The sequence below is a fragment of the Halichoerus grypus genome, chromosome 1 (genome assembly GCF_964656455.1).
Source record: "Halichoerus grypus chromosome 1, mHalGry1.hap1.1, whole genome shotgun sequence".
NCBI lineage: Eukaryota > Metazoa > Chordata > Mammalia > Carnivora > Phocidae > Halichoerus > Halichoerus grypus.
This window is the reverse complement of record NC_135712.1, coordinates 153757433-153780549: the sequence shown is the minus strand read 5'-3', so window position 1 is coordinate 153780549 and position 23117 is coordinate 153757433. Positions and strand designations below refer to the sequence as shown.

Below are 23117 nucleotides of genomic sequence, written 5' to 3'. Positions count from 1 at the left end.
CCTGAGCCGAAGGCAGACGCTTAACCCACTGAGCCAGTCAGGCACCCCTGCCTATTTTCTAACTTGATTTTTCTTTTTAGACAGTGAGTTTTTAAAATTCTTCATGTAATCTAGGTAGTAGTCCTTTGTTGGATATGTGGTTTGCAAATATTTTCCCCCAGTCTGTAGCTTCATGTAGCTTTTACAGAACAGAAATTTTTAGTTTGGATGAGGTCCTCTTCATGACTTTTAAAAGCTTGGTCTTTTTAAAAAAAATAGGGAGAAGTATCTTCAATAGAATTAGAACATTTTTCAAATTAATTTTACTCCTTTTTTATTCGCTTCCTACTTTCCCCCACTTTTGCTCTCTCTTTAGCCTCATAAACTTTTTCTTTTTTTTTAAACTTTTTCTTGATTGTAAAAAATACTGTAAATTATTCAAACCATAATTTATTTCAAATGTTCTTAAATAAGTACGTTTATACTTTTCTCCTACACTTTACAGACATCTAGAACATTTCCTCTTTATTTGACCACATTATTTGTAAGCATTTGTTGGGATTGTTTATTTATTCACATGTTAACTGTAGGATCTTACCTTTCTTTTCAAAACCAGTCCCATGTGCTGGTAGCACTTCATTTTTATCACAGTTAATAGTGACAGAGTGGCTCCCTAGAGCCTATAAAGAACATTCCTAAGTTTAAGATTCATTGTCTCTACTTATTTAAAGGCTCCCACCATCTGTGGGGATCTTGAGACATGCCTTTCCTTTTTTCTTTTTTTTTTTTTTGTAAGATTTTATTTATTTCAGAGGGAGAGAAAGAGAACACACACAAGCATGAGCAGGGGGTGGGGCAGAGGGAGAAACAGACTCCCTGCTGAGCAGGGAGCCCGATACGGGGCTCAATCCCAGGACCCTGAGATCATGACCTGAACCCAAGGCAGACGCTTAACCAACTGAGCCACGAGGCGCCCCGAGACATGCCCTTCCAGAGTGGTCCAGTCACTCAGTCACCAGTGACTTTTTTTTTATGAAACTAGATGAGTTCTAGAGTCTTCCAGTAAATAGGAATTATAACTCATTCAGTTAATTCAATAACGATTTGTTAGCACATACTCCGTGCCAGACGCTTTTCTTGGCAATGATGATACAGCAGCAAGCAAAAAGAACAAAAAACTCTGCCCTCATGTGGTATGTATTTGAGGGGAGAAGGTAGATGATGAGTAAGATAAGTAAATGTTTAGTATGTATAAGTGGTAAGTGCTAAGGGGAAAAATACGGTGAGGAAGGGAGATGGGTAGTGTCCTGATGGGATAGTGAGAAGGCTTCCCAGAGAGAGTAACACTGAGTCAGGACCTGGATGGAGTCAGCCCCTGCGGTGGGCCTGGGCCTGGTGTGTTCAAGAAGAGGGAGGAGGCTCACGGCACCGCACTGGAGTGAGCGAGGGAAAGGGGAGATGAGTCAGACATACAACAGGGGGAATGGGAAGGCAGCTCGCTACGGGCTTTTTCGGGCATGGGCATGGGATGTGGGAGTCACTGGAGGTTCTGAGCAGAGGAGGGTGGTCGAAAGTACATGGTAGTGGGGCCACTCTGGCTGCTGTGGTGACACACACTGGAGGGGATGGGGCAGAAAGAGCAGCTGAGAGGCCACGGCAGTGATCTGGGACAGTGGTGGCAGTGTCCTCCACCAGGCCAGTAAGTGTGGAGGCAGTAGGAGGGGTTGGGTTCCGCGTATATTCTCAAGGCAGAATCAGAAGGATTTGATAATAGCTTGCAGGTAGGATGGGACAAAAGTGGGCCATCAAGGATGATGGAGCCATTATTTCTGAGATAAGGATATCATAAATGAGTTGTGGCAAGTAAGGTCTAGATAATAGTGTAAGAGCATTAGATCTTCTTAAGTTGATGATTAGCAAGCATACACAAAGTGTAATAAAGTATGCTCATTTTCTTTTTTTTTTTTTTTAAGGTTTTATTTATTTGACAGAGAGAAAGACAGCCAGAGAGGGAACACAAGCAGGGGGAGTGGGAGAGGGAGAAGCAGGCTTCACGCGGAGCAGGGAGCCTGATGCGGGGCTCGATCCCAGGACCCTGGGATCATGACCTGAGCCGAAGGCAGACGCTTAACGACTGAGCCACCCAGGCGCCCCAAGTATGCTCATTTTCAATTGTAGTTTTACAGGAACACTATATCTTAAACATATTCATCATAAAAATTTTTGGATGGAATGTTTTTTTTTAATTATTTACATCTTAAAATCTTTACGTTTTTTAGCTCTTCCTGAGAGACAAGGTACACCTATCTGTGCTGCACATTGAAATGTAAAATTCATTTGTTCTGCAAGTTCTTTTCTCCCTTATTTTGCATACTCCTAATATCCTGACCCTCTGGGGGAAGAAGAAAGGTATGACCTCTGCCCTGAGGCACCATACTATTTTGTTAAATGTAAATCAAAGATGTGAAAACTGCAGAATAGTGACCAGATTGAAACAAAGTCCACTGGCTGACAGCTTTGGCTTCTTGACATACTCCTCTGGAATAGCTGTCACAAAATAACAGTGTTTTAGTTCTACGATCTGAAAGATGGCATGAAAAGAGCATGTGAAGATGTTGAGATACCTCACCCTGATGAGTAAGAAAGCCAGTCTGAGGTTTTGAAGAACACCTCAGATAAAGGGTTTTGACGTAGCATAATTTGGGGCTTCACTGGAACCTGGGTAAAGCCCTGGGGATGATGACATCTTATGAAAACCACATGCCCTTCAGTCAGTCCACGAGTGAAATCTGTCAAGGGAATCAAGCCTGGAGGCAGTCCCTGGGCTCAGCAGGGAAAATGCTCTTATAATTAAAGCAACTTTAATTTGAATCTGATTTCCCCATAGCAAAAGCAGTGTGAGAGAGAATTTTATTCTGACCAGAGATCCAATGTTCAACATTTTGTAGAAATTACCAGGCATACTGGATTTAACTGTATTTATTTTCAACTATACATGGCGTGCTAGTCAGAATACAACTTAGACAGTATTAAGAAACGCAGTTTGCAGTCATGGAATTGTATTTACGCTGACACCATCTCCTGTACCAGAAAGCTGCTTTTGTTTTCCTTTATCCTCAGTTTTACTAGAGCAGATCAGAGAAACTGCTGTTGTACTTGAGAATTCAGGAGAATTTCATCGGATTTTCAAACCATCTTTGAAAGAGACTTTGGACTAGTTGGTAATTTTTTGAGAAACTGACTCAAGAATGATGTTCTGAAAAGACTTTCTCCTGTAAACGAAGTGAGCCAACCTTTTAAATACCTCCCTTCGCAATGGCAGAAAAAATAGACCATCACAGCCATAGCGCTAATCACTGAGGTAGCAATTACGCGTCCCATCTGCTTCATAATTGTTATTTACACTTCTTAGTGGAGGTGTAGTTCATGCTTTTTCTTTGGTTCCTCTGCCTTTGGCCTTTTCGTTTGTTTGTATTGATTGTGCTCACCTGGAGCTCCCCAGCACTTTATTGCACCATGATGTAGCAAGACCCTGAGCTTCAGTGCAAACCGTACTCGGGGTCGCTACGCAGTAAAAAAATTCCTTCCTTCTCAGCTGTGACACCGCTTCACTAGAGTGCAGTGTTTAGTAGGATGCATTACTGGGCAGCATTGAAAAATTCAGTCAGAGCAGCCGCAGGGGCCTGCAGAGTTCAGCTGGGATTGGCCTCAAGTCTGTTAGAAACTAGTCCTTTTTAATTTCTTCAGAGACGATTGTGTAGCCACCTGAGAAAATGAACTCTTTTTTTCATATTTTTATTTAAGTTGTAGGTAGTTAATATACAGTGTACTATTGGTTTCCGGAGTAGAATTTAGTGCCTCATCAGTTACATACAACACCCAGTGCTTATCACCACAAGTGCCCTCCTGAATGCCCATCACTCAGTGGCCCCATCCCCCCCCCCCCCAGCAACCCTGTTTGAACTTTTTTAATGTTGTGGTCGCAGCTCATTTCCCTTGGCCTGATGCCAGTCTTTTTTCCCCCAGTCTCCCTGCATCACGTGGCCTAGCTCAGTCTGTCCCCATCCCATCACTCCCTGCTGCTTACATTGACCTTGAAGGGGCAGAGAAACTTGCTGTGTGACTTGGGAGCCATCACATTTGATCTCTGGGCTTACCCCTACTGGGATGAAATTTGTGGTGCACTATTTGTAAGATGTGGATTTCCCCACAGGAAAAGGACTGGATGATACAAAAAAATAAAAATAAATGATCAAAAAAAAAAAAAGTAGAAACTTCCTCTAGTATCTGAGGGTATTTAAACCACTAGAGGGAGCTCACATTGTTCTGATTTCTAAACTATAATGTTTTAACAGCTCGATTTTATTGGCTGTAGAAAAGGTTACCATCCACCAATGATTTACGCATGCATAGTTTCAGTGATCTCCATCCATTTGCTTTTAAGTTGGAAATGGGAGACCACCAGGTCCAGACCATTGTCTACATGGGTGATCTTGTACTCCATGTCACAGAACGTGGTGTGGGCCAAGTGATTGAGCAAGGACCTTGCTATGGCTCCAGGGTCCCAGACATTCCCCCCCCCCCCTGCCGCTTCACTTCCCCTCTCACCCCCTTCCTCCCAATAACCCCTGCAGATTTAGTCCCATTCAGCAGAATGTCAGTCATGTTATGCTGGGCTCTGGGCAGCTGTGAATAATACAGCTGTCCTTCTTATTCAGGTAAGACTCTCAGGCTCACGAGCACCCAGGTAGCGTGTGTCATGGCCACTTTCCACCTTTCTTCCCTTGGCCTCCGCCTGGGGGACTGTGTCCCAGTGATTTCTCCGGTCCCTTCACCCCTTCAGATTCTCCAGGTTTCCTGTCTTTCCATTAATAGAGTTCTCTTAGTGTTTTATTGTCTGCGGGTGGCCTTGTGCATACAAAGGATTACTCAAAATTACTTGCTTTTTAATATACAGGTAATTAAAACTGTGAATATGAAAAAACAGTGTTTCTTATGCTCAACTTATAAAGCTTTGTTTTATTTGTAAATCTAGTAAATTTTACATGAAAATCACAATTGCTTTCATGTATATTCTGAATAATATTCAGTAAACTTATAAACAAACACATTAGGATTCCTTAAACTATTAACTGCCACACAAAATTAGTTAATTAAGTTAAACTTTATTTGCAGACTTTATCTGACTCAAACACGTCAAGCTTGGCAAAGCACAAGCGAACTTCTCTGAGCAATAAGCAACTCAGATCAAATACATCTAACTCATAAAAGTAGGTTAGAGTCTTAAGCATTTCAAACATGTTAAAAGAAGAAAGCACAAAATAGCTCAATGACTTGTAGAAAATGTTGTTGTGACCTTATGATAGGATGTATCCAAAGTTGTTTATATTCACTTCTTCACCCCAGGGCTCCCCATCCACCAGAGGGGACAGAATTAGTCTCAGACCCACACAGAGCTGAGGTTAGGGACTTGACAAGGCTGGGCCAAGGCAAGGACTGGGACTGTTTCCAGTATTTCTACCAAAGCCACAGTTTATTGAGCCCATTTGATAGGAATGGCTTTATAGTAGTAAGACTTTTAAAAAAAAACATTTGGAACTTATGATAGCCCTTCTCCTCCAGATACGACTGATTTTGTTACTGAGAAATTTGGGTTAATTCAGTTCTTTACCCACCACCCTCCCCAGTCTTCCTGCAGACCTTTTACAGGATGCTTCCCCTTTTATTGGTTTCTTTGGCCACCATTCTAGACTGACCTATGAGAAGTCAAGTAGACCGGAAGCTTATCCGGCCTTTGTAAACCTTCATAGATTACCCCAGCCCAATGCAGAATGCATACATGGATAAAGCTAAAATATATATTGGGATCATTTCTGTAATGGGTGTATTTGCGTGTGTGTGTGTGCATGCACATGCGTGCACCTGTGCACACACACATCTTAACTAATGCATCTTTTCAGGGTTTAAAAGACAAATCCTGTCCTCAGGTTAATTACATTCAAGGGTGATTTTACTACCAGTATCTGTAGAGTTATAGTCTAGGATGAAAGCTTAATACATCACACCACCACATTTCATTGATTCTAAGGGCACGTTGTCTCGCTTGGACACCTCTGAAGGTAACTGCATTTTATAGCGGCTGCCATGGTATCATTGGCATTGCCAGTGCTTGGGCAAATGGAATGTTTCTCCTGGTAGCATGATTCAACTGCAGCTCCTCCTAGTTTCAGCCAAGAAGCTGTTAAGCACTCTTTGAAAAAGGGAAAATGAGCCCTGGGTGGTGCAGAAAACCTCTCACTGACTCCTTCTGATAAGATCAGGTAAGGAGCAGCATTGAAACTTGCAAGTGGGTGTCAGCTGCTTGGAGGGGTGGCCTGGGTGCATGGCGAAGCACTCCTTTTACCCCTGCTGCATCCCCTGCACTGTTGGGCCGCCCTCGGAGGCTCTCTACTGAAACCCTGAGCACACTCGACTCTGAGACGAGGCTTGACTCCGAAGTGTTGGACTTGGAATGTGGGGGCGGAAAATGGGTATGTTAACTGGTATCGTGCTTTGTTTTCTTATATGTAGCCTAAGAGTGATGATTTTAAAAATCTTTCTGAAGGAGTTTTTTAAAAGCCCCATCAAACTGGGATCCTAGGTGATGAGAACACATCGTGTAAGATTGGGTACAATGAGGTAACAGCAGGAAGTGGGTTTTTGCCTCCCGTTTCTCACCTCTTCCTCTCCCAACACCCAGTTCTTTTGCACCGCTGCTGACTCTAGCTTCTGCCCCTTGCCAATGCCCCCTTCCTCTGGTCAGTGGCCTTCCCGTCTGTGTGCTGAAACCCTACACTTCCTCTGCCAAACCCTCCTTGGTAAATGCTTCCCCATCTAGAGCATTTCTTTATATTCAGGGTCCTTCTGTGGAGGTATAGAACTTGAGCCACACTTGACTGTCTGTTACTATGGAGATGTTTTGTGTTTGCTTCACGCCTGGATTCCACACCTGTAATAGACTGTAAGTTCCTTGTGATAGGGTCTGTGTCTACTGTGTTCCTGTCATGTTACCCATAATGCCAGCATTGCCATGTGCTCACTTAATAAATACTTGTTGGTTTTAGCTGGGCTCTAAATTTTACTAGACGTCAGAAATATAAAAACTTTTTTTAAGTCATTTATTTATTTATTTATTCTTTTGAGAGAGAGGGTGCGGGGGAAGAGTAGAGGGTGAAGGATAGAGAGAATGTTAAGATCAACACGGGGCTCGCTCTCACAACCCTGAGATCACGACCTGAACCGAAATCAAGGGTCAGACACTTAACTGACTGAGCCACCCAGGCGCCCCAGAAATATGGAAACATTTTGAGAAAAACAGGGGCAAATGCTTCAACTGGTCCCTCTCCAGTGATTTCTCTTCATGAGCTCTGGGACTCTGGTGAAGAAGGCTGCAGGTGATCCCCTAATTTTGCCTGGGATGTGATTTTTTGCTTCTTGCTCAGTATTCACCACCACCTTAAGTTACTCAGGTCTGGGAGCACACTCCAACGCCCCAACCACCACAGCCTCAAGACTGTTGCATTGCAAAACCGTTTGATGGTGAGAACACAGACATGCCCAGTAGCCTCCCAGGAAGTGGGAGGGAAAAACAGCCCCCTGCTCCACCTGCCCGCAGCCAGACAGCAGCCCCATCAGTCCTTGGGGCCTTATCCTGCTGCATGTACGCCCCTCCCAGCACAGAACAAGGATTCAGTACTTCATGCCTTAAAAAAAATATATGAGTAGAGCAATTCTATGTTACTTCATTCTTTAAAATAATTACCACATTGTTAATGACTTGATTCACAGCTGAGAATTTATTCTGATAGGGACAAAATAAGTGAGTCATTCCATATAAGAAGTACAGAGATGAAGCAACAAAATTGGAAATTAAACATCAACATTAAGATATGTACCATGAATGTCACTTTAGGGTTGTCTAATTTCATGTTTAGATTAGCTCAATTTGTATTGCTGTTTTCCTTCTCTCTTTGAATATATCATAAAAGCAATATCAAAAATATTATATGTGAGGGGGGGCCTGGGTGGCTCAGTCAATCAAGTGTCCAACTCTTGATCTCAGCTCAGGTCTTGATCTCAGGGTCATGAGTTCAAGCCCTTGTGTTGGGCTCCACGCTGGGCATGCAGCCTACTTAAAAAAAATAGATAGGTAGGTAGGTAGGTAGGTAGATAGATAGATAGATAGATAGATAGATAGATAGATAGATAGAACATTGGGGTAAATGCTACAGTTCTACCAATGAACTAGCTGTAGGGGGTCTCTGCCCAAATAACAGGTGCATCAAGGGTCCATGGGGGGCAGAGGGTGTGTGGGAAGTGGTAGGGTCACAGAGAGCCCAAAGGGTGACATCTCCCCCAGCTCTAGGCCTCCCCCTGCTGGGGGGGACAGGAGCCTGAAAGAGAGGCCCTTCTTTTCTTGGATCAGAAAAAGAGCAACAGGAGTGACTCTTGTTTGGATTGCTTGGTGTCCATTTACATTTACGTTTACATTAAACATTTAATTCACTTGGAAATTATTTTTGTTTTTGAGGTAGGAGTCCAACTTTGTATTTCCCAAAGGAATAGCCATTTATATTCATACCATTTATTAAATAAGCCATCTTTTCTAGCAACCTGAAATCTTTATCACATATGTTTTATGATTCTCTATTTTATTTCACTGACCTTTCTGTCTTTTTTCAAGCCAATCCATGTTGTTTTAATTATAGTTGTTAGGGTTTTAGTATTTTGTATGGCAATTTTTTTCCCTAAAATTTTCCCTCCTACATTTTTTTCCCTAAAAATTTGTTACTAATTCTCATACATTTATTTTTCCTTCTGAATTTTAAAATTACTCAGTTCAATTTTAACAATCCATTGGGTTCTGATTGAAAGTGTGTTAAATTTATATATAAATTTTGGAAAGATTAATACTTTGTGATAAGTTTGCCCATCTAAGAATGCTGTATTTAGGGTCTCTTTATCAATGTCTTGTTACATATCCTTTGATAAAAATTTATGGTTTTCTTCATATAAGCTCTGTACCTTTCTTGTTTTTCTTTAGTAATTCATTGCTTTTATTTCTCTCATAATATTTTTTTCTAATCATCCATTTCTAACTACTTATTACGAGCATAAAGAAAAGCTTTTTTAAAAAAATAGTTATATCCAACAACTACTAAGCTCTCTTATTAGTTATAATTGGTTGTTACTTGTTTCTTGGGTTTATACTCATAGCTGTAATATAGATCATGGTTTTTCTTCTCTGCCAATACTTATACCATTTATTTGTGTCTTCTATTATTGCATTAGCTAGGGCCTCCAAAACAACATTGACTATAAACATCTTTAGTCTTGACTTAAATAGTAATTGCCTTAGTATTGCACTGTTGAATAGGTTGTTTTAAGTTTGTAGTAAATGGCTTTGATCTTATTCTATTTTAGGTAGTTGTTTGTTTGTTTATTTTAATTAGGAATGACTATTGAATTTTATCAAGTGTTTTTTTAGTCTCCATGCTTTCTTGATAGGGTTTTTATTTTTTCGCTTTTTAAAAATGTAAATGTAATAAATTACGCTGGTAGCTTTCCAAATGGTGAGCCATCTCTGCAGTCCTGAAATAAGCCATGCTTGGTCATGATGTATTATTCTGTTAATTCACTGCTGGATTCTACTTGCCAGTACTGTATTTAGAATTTTTGCATCTATATTTAGAAGTGAAATTGGTCTCTCGTTTTCTTTATCAAGTTTGGTATTAAATATATTCTAGCTTCCTTTTTTTTTTTTCAAGATTTATTTATTTATTTGAGAGAACACACACAGGGGGAGTGGCAGAGGGAGAGGAAGAGATTGCCTAAGCAGATTCCCTGCTAAGCGCGGAGCCTGACGTGGGGCTCCATCCCGGGACCCCAAGATCATGACCTGAGCTGAAACCAACAGTCAGATGCTCAACCGACTGAGCCACCCAGGCACCCCTATTCTAGCTTCTTAAAATTAATCAAGGGAACTCTCCATCCTTTTCCATAGTCTACATCAGTTTTAGTACAGAGCAAGTATCTGTTCTCTGATGCTGTCTGCTGCCCAGTGTTTGTAAGGTTATGGTGTAACCAAGATTTTGATCTTTACCATTATGATTTAAAGTATGATCTTGCTGCTTTAAAGGAAGAGCTCTAAAATGCTTTTTCACCCCTCTCTTCAGAACTGCCAGGATTTGGATTATTTTATTTTTTTGCTTGTTATTTTCCTTGTGTTGACATAAAAAGTTGTAGAGTTTCAGTAATTTTTAGTCTGAAGGCTCATTGCAACAGGCAGGAACACTTGGTGGGGAGAGCTGTCCACAGAGTATCAAGGCTTTTGTTGTTGCATAGTTGGAGATCTAAGAAGGTGAAGGGACCTAGATTTAGCAAGAAAAAGAGAACAGGGCTCCTTGTGGAAAGCCTGACTCCAGCCCCAACTCCCTCACACTGGGTGACTATAAGCAAGCCTTCTCTGGGCTACAAGTTGTTTTTGCCTCATCCATGTGTCATGTTCATAACTGCCTACTACAGTTGCTGTGACAGAAGAAATAATATCCAAGGACTTCAAGATCCTTCAAGCACTACATTGAGGCAAAGGGTACTTTTACAGGATTATTCTTTTCAGATGATTATAGCAGAAGACCTCATCAATGAAAGGAAAGGGTTGTTTTTGCCCATGACACAAGGAGTCTCCCTCCTATTTCCTATGAAAGGAAATTTTTATTTGTAAGTGTTTAGGTAGCTGTTGATTTATTGTAAAACAGTCTTTTTTGATCAGGACCGCTACTGACCATGAGCTAATAAAACAGGTTTTAAAATTTTTTAAGTAATCTCAATTTTAAAGATGTTACACTGTACCCCAGTGAGCCAGACCAGGTAACACTTTTAACTTCCTGGTGCCGTTTGCAATATTTATTTAGAGAGCAAATAAAACACTAGGTCATGTATTTTGTAGGTGTTACTACCCTTCCTGCCTTCTTTCTAGTCCTCATAGAGAGAGAAGGACCTTTTTTTCTATGCCCTTTATTTAGCCACCTGGAAATTAGATGCCTTTTTTTTTTTTTTTTTTGGTAGCAAAGTGCTCCTCTAGCACAAAAAAAGAAGAGAAAAATGATTTTCTCTAGCATGTACTCACAGTACCAGCTAACTGAATCACAACATGTTTTGAGTACCTGAAATAAAGTTATTGAAGAGTTCACTTCATCAAACTGTGTACTAATCTCCATAGTAGTGTGATGAAAACGTACTACAGCCTCCTTTGCCTCCTGCGTCTCCAGTGGTCACCCTGAAGAGTGCATAATCAGTTCTGTCCGCTCATAGCAGGCCCCTACTCAGCGGCGCGCTAAGTTGCACACAAAGAAGGTCCACATTCTTAGTTAATGTGTCGTGCACTCTGGGGGAGAGTACAGCCCCCACCTCTACTCATTCATGGACAGTATCGACTGATGAATCCATGGAGCAGGGTGAGGTGCTGGGGCTGATTTTAGTCATTTGTGTTTAGCGCATGGCTGGGAGTAAGGCCAAGTGTTGAGTGGTGCCCCAGGGTGCATCAGCACGAGCGGTTACCCAGAAGCTCGTTACAGAAGTGTGGCTCCCTTGGGGAAATTGCCATCTTACAATGCAAATGAAAAGAACGAAACATGCCACCCGAAGGAAAAATTGCCAGATTCCCCAACTACTATAAAAATATACAGTTACTAAACTTTTCTGAGGAAAAGGTCTTGGGTCTGGAAGCAGATCTTTTTTATTCTGGGTAAAGTCACTTAGGAAATCATTCTTTCCACAACAATGAGCAAAGGCAAAGAAGGGAATGAGATATTTTTCTAAAGGAACGATCGTCTTGTTGGATTTCTGCTTTGGGGCATTTGATGGTGATCACTCATTAGGGCCCAGAGCACAGGAAGCTAATAGTATATAATCATTTGTTCCAAGAGAAGATATAATTAAATAATTCTTAAACATGACCAAAAATTGAATCTCTTAAGAGACAAATTCAATAAGCAGTCTCTTTCTCTAACGTCGATGTCCTAATTATTGGATTGCCTGCCCATTACTTGTTTCTCCTGGGAAGTGCCCCCCCACCCCCCGCAGCCCCGTCCCTGACTGCAGCTGTGCCCCCACCCTGTCGTGTTCCCTGCCCAGTGGCGAGCATGGGAGCATCCAACCTAGGCTCCACCATGCGACCCTTCCTTGGAGGGTTTGGGATTGCTCCCCAGGGCAGCCTGTGTCGGTCTAGCTGCCCTCCTGCAGAGGGGAGTTGTGCGCTCAGCAGCTGTTGTTCCTGGCCCTTTTGCCACATGGTTTGGGAAGCAGAGAGAACCCCTCAGAAGGTAGAGAGCTGCCAGAAGTGGAACTCAGAAAGGAAGAGGCTTCAGGGGCCTTGGAGGGTGAGCCTGTTCATCTAAGTGTGTCCTGTGTCCTTCTGGAGGGCATGGCTGTACTGGGAGCAGTTCCGGGAGCAGAGGTGTTCAGGTGCTTCCAACCCTGAAATCCCATGGTTCTCTAAAGGCAGAGATTAGGTATCACTCTTAGTACTTGACTATAATTTAGAAACTGGATTTTACAAATTTTTCTGCTTATAGTTGACCAAGCATATTCAGTTTCCTTTCTAATTATATTTTATTTTTTGAAAGTAATACATACTCATAATTTTATAGCCAAATATTCCTTTAAGACTAATAACAAAGTAATAGGTCACAGCCCTTTTCTAATTTCCTGGAATCAGTGACTCAATATTTTAGCCCTTTCTTCTGCTCATTACCTCTACATTCCTAAATAATATGTTTTTCAGTTTTGTTGACTCCCTACTCTGTGATATGAATGTTTTTACACCCACCATACACTGTTCCTCTATCCCCCTAATGTTGTTTTACATCACAACTTTTGGTCAAATTCATCCTTGATGATTCTATTATTTTGAAACTTATCCACAGATTAGCATGTAGTGTGCCATGATTATATTTCCTTAAATATAATTGAGTTGAAAATTGCCTTATTTTTTATTTGCTTCATTTTCTACGTACCTGTTATTGATTCTGGAACGTACTGTGCTTAAACACATCAGATAACCTATCAGTGTTATGTTTTGTTGTTTTCCATGAGAACTTATTCCTGGAATCTGAGTTGTCCTATTTCAATCTGGGCAGGTTACTCATCTTCATTTCCAACTTCTTGGGAATTTGCTTTGCTTTGTTCCCTGTACTCTTTTGTAGTCCCCTTCCTTGTTTTGGCAGGTGCATGAGAGAAATTTTGGAATCGTGTGTGAAGACATCTTCATTCTCATTTTCCCTCCAAATTTGGAAGGCATTGCTTAGTTGCCTCCAGCATTGCTGTTGAGAGGCTGATGCCAATCTGATCCCTACTCTTTCATATGTGACCTCATTCTCTCTAGAAGTTTTCAGAGTTTTCTCTTTATCCCCGATATTTTGAAATTTCATAGTGATATTCTTTTGTGGTTTGGTGGGTTTTTTTTTTCTTTCCCAGCAGTTGAACATGACACTTGCACACTCCTGTTCTTCATTTCTGTGAAATGTCGTGAATTATTTTTTTGAAAACGATCATTTCCACATCTCCTGTCTTCTCTGTTTCTGGGCTTCTGTTGCGTTATCCAGACTTACCATTTGTTATGTACCCCCCTGCCCCAGCCTCCACCATTGTGTCTCCTTGTTCTGTTTGTTTTGCTCTGTGTTTGTTTTTGTCTATTTGAGAAGCCTTCCTCAACTATATTTTCTAATTGTTCTGTTGAATTTATTTCTATCATATATATGTTTAGTATCCAAGAGCCCCCTTTGTTCTCTGAATGGTCTCACCTACTTTTAAAGATAGTATTCTGTACTCTGTTTCATGAATGCAGCCTCACATCTCTGCAGTTGTCTTCCCTTCCCTGCCTTGTCGGGCTCTGCCTGAGTCCCCTGTCAGGTGAGGGCGTGTGCCTAGGTGCCGCCTGTCTCTCGAGGGGCAGGGAGTCGGCCCAGAAGCCCCTCCAGGCCTTGAAGCCCAGCCTTCTGAGCTCCAAGCCTTCTGGGCACTGTGGGCTGGCCTTGTGGTGACATTTGGGAGGAGGTGAGAGCAGAAATAAGGTCGTCCGGTTGTTCTAGAGGCCTCTCACACCTCAGAGTTGCATTTTGATTTTAACCATGTGGTAATTAACTTTTATCCTCCTTAGTCTGTTCAATACTGATGACTTAGAAATGCCTGCAGCTGTAAACTGGCTTTTTTCTTTCTCGTCCATTCTTTATTTCTTTTAAAGCTCTCTTCAGGGCAAACATACCAGTCACATTTCAGTAAAAGTGGTTACTTCTCTGGTTCTTTTCTTATCTTTAAGTTCTAGAAGTTTGATGATTTTTTGGTACATTATTGAATTTTGGATTGCCAGCTTCTGTATTATTTCATTTAAGTTTAATATTTATTTTTTATTTCTTCTTTTACCTACTTGAAGAAGGTAACAATGAAATTAAAATGCAAATAGGATAATGAGGTTAAGAAACTTTTAGAGAATATCTGGAATAAAAGGGACAGTATGTTCTTATCCACCCTCATGAGATGAGATACTTAATCTTGTGCTTAAGTTGTCCTGTCAGCTGAAGTAAAAAAGGAAAGGTAGTAAATCTTCTGTTATTAAAAAAGGAAGCATAAACCAAGAAACAGACTCTTAACTATGGAGAATAATGATAGTTACCAGAGGGGAGGTGGGGGTGGGTGGGTGAAATAGGTGATGGGGATTAAGGAGTGCACTTGTGATGAGCACTGGGTGATGTATAGAAGTGTTGAATCACTAAATTGGACACTAAATCACTATATGTTAACTATACTGGAATTAAAATAAAAACTTTAAAAAAAGAAGCATAAAAATTCTTCAGAGAAAATTGAACTCAAAGATGACCTTATCATATAATTCCTTGATTAGGGAACCTTGATTTGCATAATGATCAATGTCGTCGAGGATAGTTTTAGAAAATGTATATGGTATTACATTCAGATGATTCAATATGATTTCTAAAGTGCCTTAACTTAGAGGCATTTCCTCAGGAGGCTGTGAGAATATTACTTAGGCACTTGGCTTTGCTTTTAGGTGCTCTCACCTTAAAATAGAGACAGAATTTGGGAGTCTAATAACTTATTTGATTTTTCAAGCTTTTGCCAAATGGTAGATCAGAGTCCATTTATTTTTGAATTATCTGCCACATATGCATGGTGCAAGTATTTCACAGTGTTTAAAATGAGAAAAATTGTATCAACTATGAACACAACATAGAGGTGAGAGTTAAACTTTTATTGAATTAATTAGTTTTGCCCGAAAACTTCTCCCCAGGTAGACGGCCAGCCTGCGTTATCACAGGTATAAGCCATCAGAGTAAACAGAGCTACTAATAGGGAGCAACTGTCGCTCAGTTTCATCACCTGTGAGATGGGGCTATAGTTCCTACCTCCTGGGATTGCTGTGAGTTAATACCCTTTTAGAGGAGGACCTGGTACGTGGTAAGCACTGTATTAAAGCATAGCATAAGAAGCAGGACTGCTTCCCCAGAGACTGGCTGTGGTAAAATAGTTTCAGGACACTCCCGCCCTGGCCTACCATGTGTGCCTGTGTTATGCGGCTTGGCCGTCTTCTGCGAAAGTCCAAGGGTTCTATCTGAGTGTAAATGATACCTCTTTTTCTGCTCATAACCAGCAGCAACCTTCTGTGCTAAGATTATACTTTGTCCAAGCAGCGAGGCCATGTCCACTCACCTTCCTGGGAGCCGTTGTGCATTGATCACACCCAAGGTTCATCTGACAGTAAAGGGAGGTGTAAGGACATCTGAGATGGGGGTCCAGGATCTGAGGAAGTATATGAGCTCTGGATCTGTGTCAAGATTATTCTCTTTGATTCATAAATGGTTTTTATGTATGGTTATTTTTTAAGTGTTAAATCAATAATATATCTTTACATAAAAACCATTTATGAATCATTATATGTTAAAAAAAAAAAGAAGAAGATAGCAGGAAGGGAAAAATGAAGGGGGGAATCGGAGGGGGAGACGAACCATGAGAGACGATGGACTCTGAAAAACAAACTGAGGGTTCTAGAGGGGAGGGGGGTGGGAGGATGGGTTAGCCTGGTGATAGGTATTAAAGAGGGCACGTTCTGCATGGAGCACTGGGTGTTATGCACAAACAATGAATCATGGAACACTACATCAAAAACTAATGATGTAATGTATGGTGAGTAACATAACATAATAAAAAAATTAAAAAAAAATAACCATCAACTGTTAACTGTTTTCTTAACATGATGAACTGGAGGTTAACAGTGGGTGGGTCATGTCTTGTTTCATTTTTATCCCTGCATCCTAGGACAGTACCTAGCATATGGTAGATGCTCAATAAATCTTTGTTGAATGAACATTTCATGAATTATTTTCATATTCATAAATAAAAAGGAAAATATACTATATCTTTTTTATATATCTAGACAACTCTTATCCAATGTAACACTTTTGATATGCTAGCTTTCTTACCAGTTTATAAGACTATATCTCCTCAATGTCATGTAATAGGCCAAATTTTAATTTGATGAATAATAAAGGACTTCTCTATTTGTAGACCAGCAGATAAATAACAGGGCTTGTTTCTAGGCAGAGCACTGTAGGATGGGGACAGGAGGCAGGTCAGGAATGGATGGAAGATCTACTTTTCATTGTACCCTTTGTCTAATTTTTTCTCATCATGTCTACATATTACTTCTCAAATTAGCAAAAAAAATCTGACCCATGCTAAAAGGAAAAAGGTACTATTATTTGTGCCTTAACATGAAGAGAACATACCCATCCTGCTAATTAGGTGAATAGTTGGGCAACAATTGCAGCTAACCTTCCAGGGCATACCCAGTAGTTGTGGGGACTAGAAGTCTTTTTAAGAAGTTTTTGTTTGTTTGTTTGTTTTTAGAGAGAGAGAGTGAGAGAGCAGGGTAGGGGGAACAGGGGGAGAGAGAGAATCTTGAGCATACCCCATGCCCAGCGTGGAGCCCAACACGGGGGACCGACACTCGATCCCAGGACCCTGAGATCATGACCTGAGCTGAAATCAAGAGTCGGACGCTTAACAGACTGACCCACCCCTTGAAGAAGATTTTTTTAATAGGTTGTTCACTCAATTGGGTATTATAACATAGTGGAGCCCTTGGCTTTTCTCTGGGAAAAGCCCCCAAATCTGCCTTCTCTAGAGGTTGGCCTCTGTCAAATAGACCAGAGAAATCACTTATCAATCATAAATCATACCATGATTTATTTCTTCTTCCAAAATCCATACTGTGGTCACCTATGAATTCAGATCTAGACTTGTTTTAACAGTTAATTTTAAGTTATTTCATTATTTTAATGCTTATTACCGGTGCAGCTTGTTCATACAAAGTTCCACAAAGTGCTCTAACTCAAGATTTTCTGAGAAGATAATAAAGTAAGGGGAGAAACTAGCATACATTACAAAGAAAAAGAAAAGTTAGGGGGAAAGTACATCAGTACAGAAGCAGGGAGCTCATGGGGAAGTGGTGCCCAATGCAGCCTACAAGGATTGATGAGTTCTATCACCTGATAGAACAGGTGAAAGAAGGAAGGACAGACCAACTTCAGAAAGATACCAAGAACCAACCCATGACTTCCCTTCCTGAGGAAGTTGGTGCAGTGTTATGAGAATTAAGTTTAACAAATGTAGCTGACTGCTACAAACCCTGCTCAGTAGAGAGGCAAGGGCAGGCCCAGGAGAAGTAGGGACCCTTTTCTCCCCAGGATTCAGAAACACTCAGAGACTGGGTATAAGGATATTGCCGTGATAAGCCAAAGCTTAGGGACAACCATCAGGCCTACCAACAATTATTTTACGGAGCTTTCTTTTGTTTCTTTTGGTATTTAATTAGATATGATTAAGTACATGGTAATTGTAGGAAAAAAGTAAATAAGCTAAAAGAGAAATCCATCATTCATATCTACTACCCGAGAAAAACACTTATATTATAAAATAACAATGAGTAAACTCTGTATGAAAACATATGAATCTGAAGTAAATCAGGTAGAATAAATGTGAGATAATGGCCATGAACATTTTTGAAGAAAATAATGCAGTGGTAAGGCTTTGCCCTATCATATCATACAAAGCCATAGTAACTAAAGCATCGTGGTACTGGCATCAGAATATATAGATAAATGGAACAGCACAGAAAGTCCAGGGACTATCAGAAATATAGATATACACAAATTTGGTATATGTTATCATAGGTATTTCCTGCCAGTAGAAAAATGATGGATTGGTTGTTGAATGGTGTTGGGACAACTGGCTAGCCATTTAGAGGAAATAGATAAAGGTCAATCCCCTCTTTAAATTATACACTGAATTTAAATTTAGTAAAATTAAGGATATAAACGTAAACATGAAAACCACAAAAATATTCAAAAGAATTATAGGTAAATATTTAGCTGACCTTTGGATGGGGAGACCTTTACTATGTGAATGGCACCAAAGGAAGAAACTGTAAGAAGACTCACAAGTTCTTTAGCTAATGTTGAATGTCAAGTTTAGGACTAAAGGAAGGTGTGTGTCCAACATTAGGTAATTGATTAAAACCTCTTATAATGGTGTACCTTGCTGCCATAAAAATAAAACTGTATATGACTCTTGATTATTGGCAAGATGGCTCCAGTAATGAAATGAGAAGTGAACAACTTGTGCATTTGTGTATTTGCATGTATGCATTTCTGTAGAAAAAGGCCTGGCTGGTTGTGATCCACATTTAACAGCGGTAGCTTTTAAGTTAAGATTTGGATAATTTATTTCCTTTTGCTTTTTTTATGTGTTCTTTCTTTTTTTTCCCTATACATATTTAATCCAGTCTAGTTAAAAACCGAGACAAAAAAGTTCCACAAAATAATTGGTGATTATTGGAGAGAAAACTGAGCTTTAAAACTTCCCTTTTGCCTAGATCAAATAGGCTTCTTTTTTTTTTAATTTGGAATTTTAATTACACACATAAATAGCAACTTGAGAACGAGGAGTTCTAAGGCTAGACATTATCTCTAGGTGTAAGGATTTCCGATTAGTCCACTTGTAGTATGGCATCACTCAAGATAACAAAGAAGCCTAGTATAGTTTGTCCTGAAGAAGAAAGCCAATTTACTATATTCAGTACTGACTTCTCTGCCATTTTTCTGTAGAAATACTGATTTACTGCATGGAGTTTCCAGTGTTTACCTATAACTGATTTAAATGGGCAGAGCATGGAGCATTCTATTTATTTCCAGGTGAATTCTTCACATTTCCTGGCTTTTGAAAGTTCTCCTTCCACAAATCTTCTATGACTATGTATCCTCGTAAACCCCAGTCATATAATTTCTCCCCACTGACCTGGACAAATACGATGGCTTGTTGTGGATAATAAAGAGAGGTAGCAAGTCCCATGAATCCAGGTGGATACACCAGCTTCTTTATTTTTGAACCTCTAGCCGAAAGAAGTCCAACAATGCCAGCAAAACCAATAACACCAAGTCTTGGAAAAAATCCAGGAGGTGCATTTTGGAGATATTCATAGCTGCCTAACCCCCATTGAACCAAGCTCTGCATCCTGGGCTTAGTTTATGAGTACATTTCCTGACACCAACTTGTATATGGCTCGCATAACGTCAGAGATGTGAAATGCTTTCTTCAAGTGGGGTCCTTGGCTCCTCCACATATTTAGATTGACCCTCAGGGACGGAGTAGAGTGAAAGCTCATTAACCTTCACAGAAGTTTTGTGAGGTGAGTCCTTTTTAGGTGATGCATAGACTTTGAAGGTGAGCAGACTCAGGCTGGCCGGCCCCACAGACCTCTGAATTACCTTGAACATGCTGCTGGCAGAGGTGGCTCCGGCGGGGCTCAAATAGGCTTCTTAAAGGAATCTTTGGGACCATCTGTTTTATTGCAGGATGACTCCGTTTCATTGGGTGGCAACTTGAATCCACATGACCATAAATGTAAATTTCTTTAAACATAAAACCCAAATGTATACATTCCTTCTAAAATGACTCTAAAAGATTATATTTTAAATGGTGATTTCTCTTATTATAGTTGATATTTGATTTTGTTATACATTCATTCTTTTTAACCAGTCTTTGTTTTGTCTAGTTTCTCTGAATTGAGCAGCAGAGAGCTGTTTTAACATCCAAATTTATTATGGAGAACCAAAATTAGTGAAAATGCCTTTTAATGAAAGCTTTGGTTTGGCCAGTTTAAGCTGTTTATAAATCAAAAATGTAATCAAGGAGAGATTGTTTTAGCTCATTGTCCACCAAGAAGCTTTTAGCTGCCAAGAAAAGGCCTCATTTCTGGAGAAACATTGCCCCTCCTGCTTGGAGTCCTCCAGTGGTTTATTGACTTGGAGAAACAGCATGGTGGTTTCGGATAATCAAGTTTGATGAACTTCTTTGAGCCCACCAGCTTTCTCTTATGAGCCATTGGGTTCACAGTCTCCTAATATGAACAAGGAAGAGATTAGAAAAAAAGAGAGAGCTCAAATTTTCTCTGTACTCAAACCTCCCCTGCCCCTTCACCCCGCCCCTTCACCCCTGGCAACCACCTCCTTGCCTACAAGTTTTGCCTTTTCCAGAGTGTCATATAAATGGGATCATATACTTTATAGCCTTTTGAGTTTGTTTCTTTCACTTAGAATAATGCATTTGAGATTCATCCATGTTACCGCACTTATTAATAGTCCCTTTGCATTGCGGAGTAGTATGCCAATGTGTGGATGCACCATAGTTTGTCTATCCATTTTTTAGAAGAGGGATATTTTGATTGTTTCCAGTCTTTGCGATTTTGAATACAGCTGCTATAAGCATTTGCCCAGTGTTTTGTGTGAATAAAGGTTTTCATTTTACTTGGGTAAAATGGATCGGATTAGGAGTAGGATTGTTTGTCATATGTAAAGGGAGTATTTGACATTGTGAGAAACCACCAGTTGTTTTCCATAATTGCTATACCATTTTGAGTTCCCACCAGCAGTGTATGAGAGTTCCAGTTCCCCCACATCCTTGCCAGCACTTGGTGGTGTCAGTTTTTTTGCTTGTTTGTTTAAAATTTTATTTATTTGAGAGAGACAGAGCACGAGAGGGGGAGGGACAGTGGGAGAAGCAGGCTCCCTGCTGAGCAGAGAGCCCAATGTGGGACTCGATCCCAGGACCCTGAGATCATGACCCAAGCCAAAGGCAGACGCCCAACGACTGAGCCACCCAGGCGCCCCGGTGGTATCAGTTTTTGTTCAGTTTAGCTACTCTAGTGGTCGTGTTGTGCTGTCTGCACTTGCGTTTCTCTGATGACCAGTGATGTTGAACATCTTCTCAGGTATTTATCTGTGATCACATACTTCCTTTGATGTAGTGACCATGGCAGTGACTATTGAAGCACCTAGTTTTAGTTATAATTTTCATGTTGATGTTTCACAGTGTCGATCTGATTGTCTCCTTAAGGTGTGTTTATTTCTTCTTCCTTTTTTTTTTTTTTAACCTGGTCCCCCTATCCCTATGTTATATTAGAAATTAGGTTTAGAGACTTAATTAGATTCAGTTTCTACAGTTTTGTCAAGAACATCTCATAAGTGATATATATGTGAGGGATTAAAAAAAACGCACTGGAGCCAATGGAAAGCCACACCTTGATGATATGACCTACTGCATTGTAGCAGCTTCCCCAAAAGTGAGAACAGCTGCAGTAATGTCCTTGACTCTGCAAGAGGACAGCTGGAATCAAGCACAGGTGGACAGGTTGGACCTCATACAGAGGGGATGGATGGTGGGGGGTATGGATCCAGCCAGGTGTGGGAACTCCCAGATACCCTCTTCTGAAAGCGTCTCTTCTCTCCACAAAATAGCAAGTAAGGTTGGTGCTGACAGTGAGGACATAGAGGTGTTGGAGGTTTGAAGAGACAGGAGAACGTGTAGAATTAAATTAGGGAGTGGGAGATTGAATGGACCAAGGGAAAGTAGCACATGCCAGGCCCTAAGAGCCCTCTTGAGGACATGAGTTGAACATGGAGGTCACTTAAAGTTGTGTTTCTCCCCCAACTATTGTTGTGATGTATTGTTAATAATTAGAGCAATTTTAATTCATCATGGGCTTTCACTTTTGGGGATTTTATCAAAATGTGAGAGTGTATCATATACAGAAATGTCATCAGTAAAACTGGTTACAGTGTAGAATTTTAACCTCCAAGATGTTCACACAGGGGTCCTGGACCCCCATCCTCTGCAGGGAAGAGATGTTATGAGGTTTTAAATTAAGAGTGGAAAATCTTGCAAGCAATATTCTATTTCCTAAGCATAGAATTTTGAAATTTTGAAACTATGTGTCTCCAAAATATGAGACATTTAATGGCAAATAAGGGAAAAATCAGTGTTTTATTTATACTTGATTTCTTTTCTTAGTGTTTCTTTTGAAATTGGATACACTTTTACTGTTAGTTAAACCTGGGATTGAATGTTTGATGTTACTTTAAATAGGTTTCCAACTGGGGGAAAGTGTTTTCTGAATATTTTCTGGGCCATCCCAGCAATGTTATATAAGAGAGAAAATTGTTGTAATATTCTTCTAAAAATACTTCAATGGAAAATTATTTTGCAATTAGAATATGTCTGTTTAAAGATGTAATATTTAAAAATTGCAGTTTTGATTTACAGTGTAATTGTTTACATTGACTTTATTTTTAGAGCAGTTTTAGTTGTATAGAAAAATTATATAGAATATACCACATAACCCCAATACCCCCAAATAGTTTCCCTTATTATTAACATCCTGCATTAGTATGGTACATTGGTTACAATTGATGAACCAATATTAATACATTATTATTAACTAAGGTCCACAGTTCACACTAGGGTTCACTCTGTGTTGTACATTCTGTGGACCTTAACAAATGCATAATGCCATGTATCCACCATTAAAATATCATATGAAATGGTTTTACCATCCTCAAAGATCTCTTATATGTCACCTGTTCATTCCACCCTTCCTCCCACCTCCCAACCCCCTGGTCACCATTGATCTTTTTACTGTCTCTACAGTTTTGCCTTTTCCAGAGTGTCATATAATTAAAGTCTTATAGTAT

At 40.2% G+C, this 23117-nt stretch overlaps 1 protein-coding gene and 1 pseudogene across 11 annotated transcripts in view; one reads left to right on the top strand and one right to left on the bottom strand.

The window, feature by feature from the left end:
- The window catches only part of ANO10 (anoctamin 10), a 222053-nt gene that overhangs the window by 100580 nt on the left and 98356 nt on the right, over positions 1–23117 (top strand). The gene's annotated exons all lie outside the window — the stretch shown is intronic.
- Positions 19016–19887, bottom strand: LOC118552401 (MICOS complex subunit MIC26 pseudogene; annotated as a pseudogene).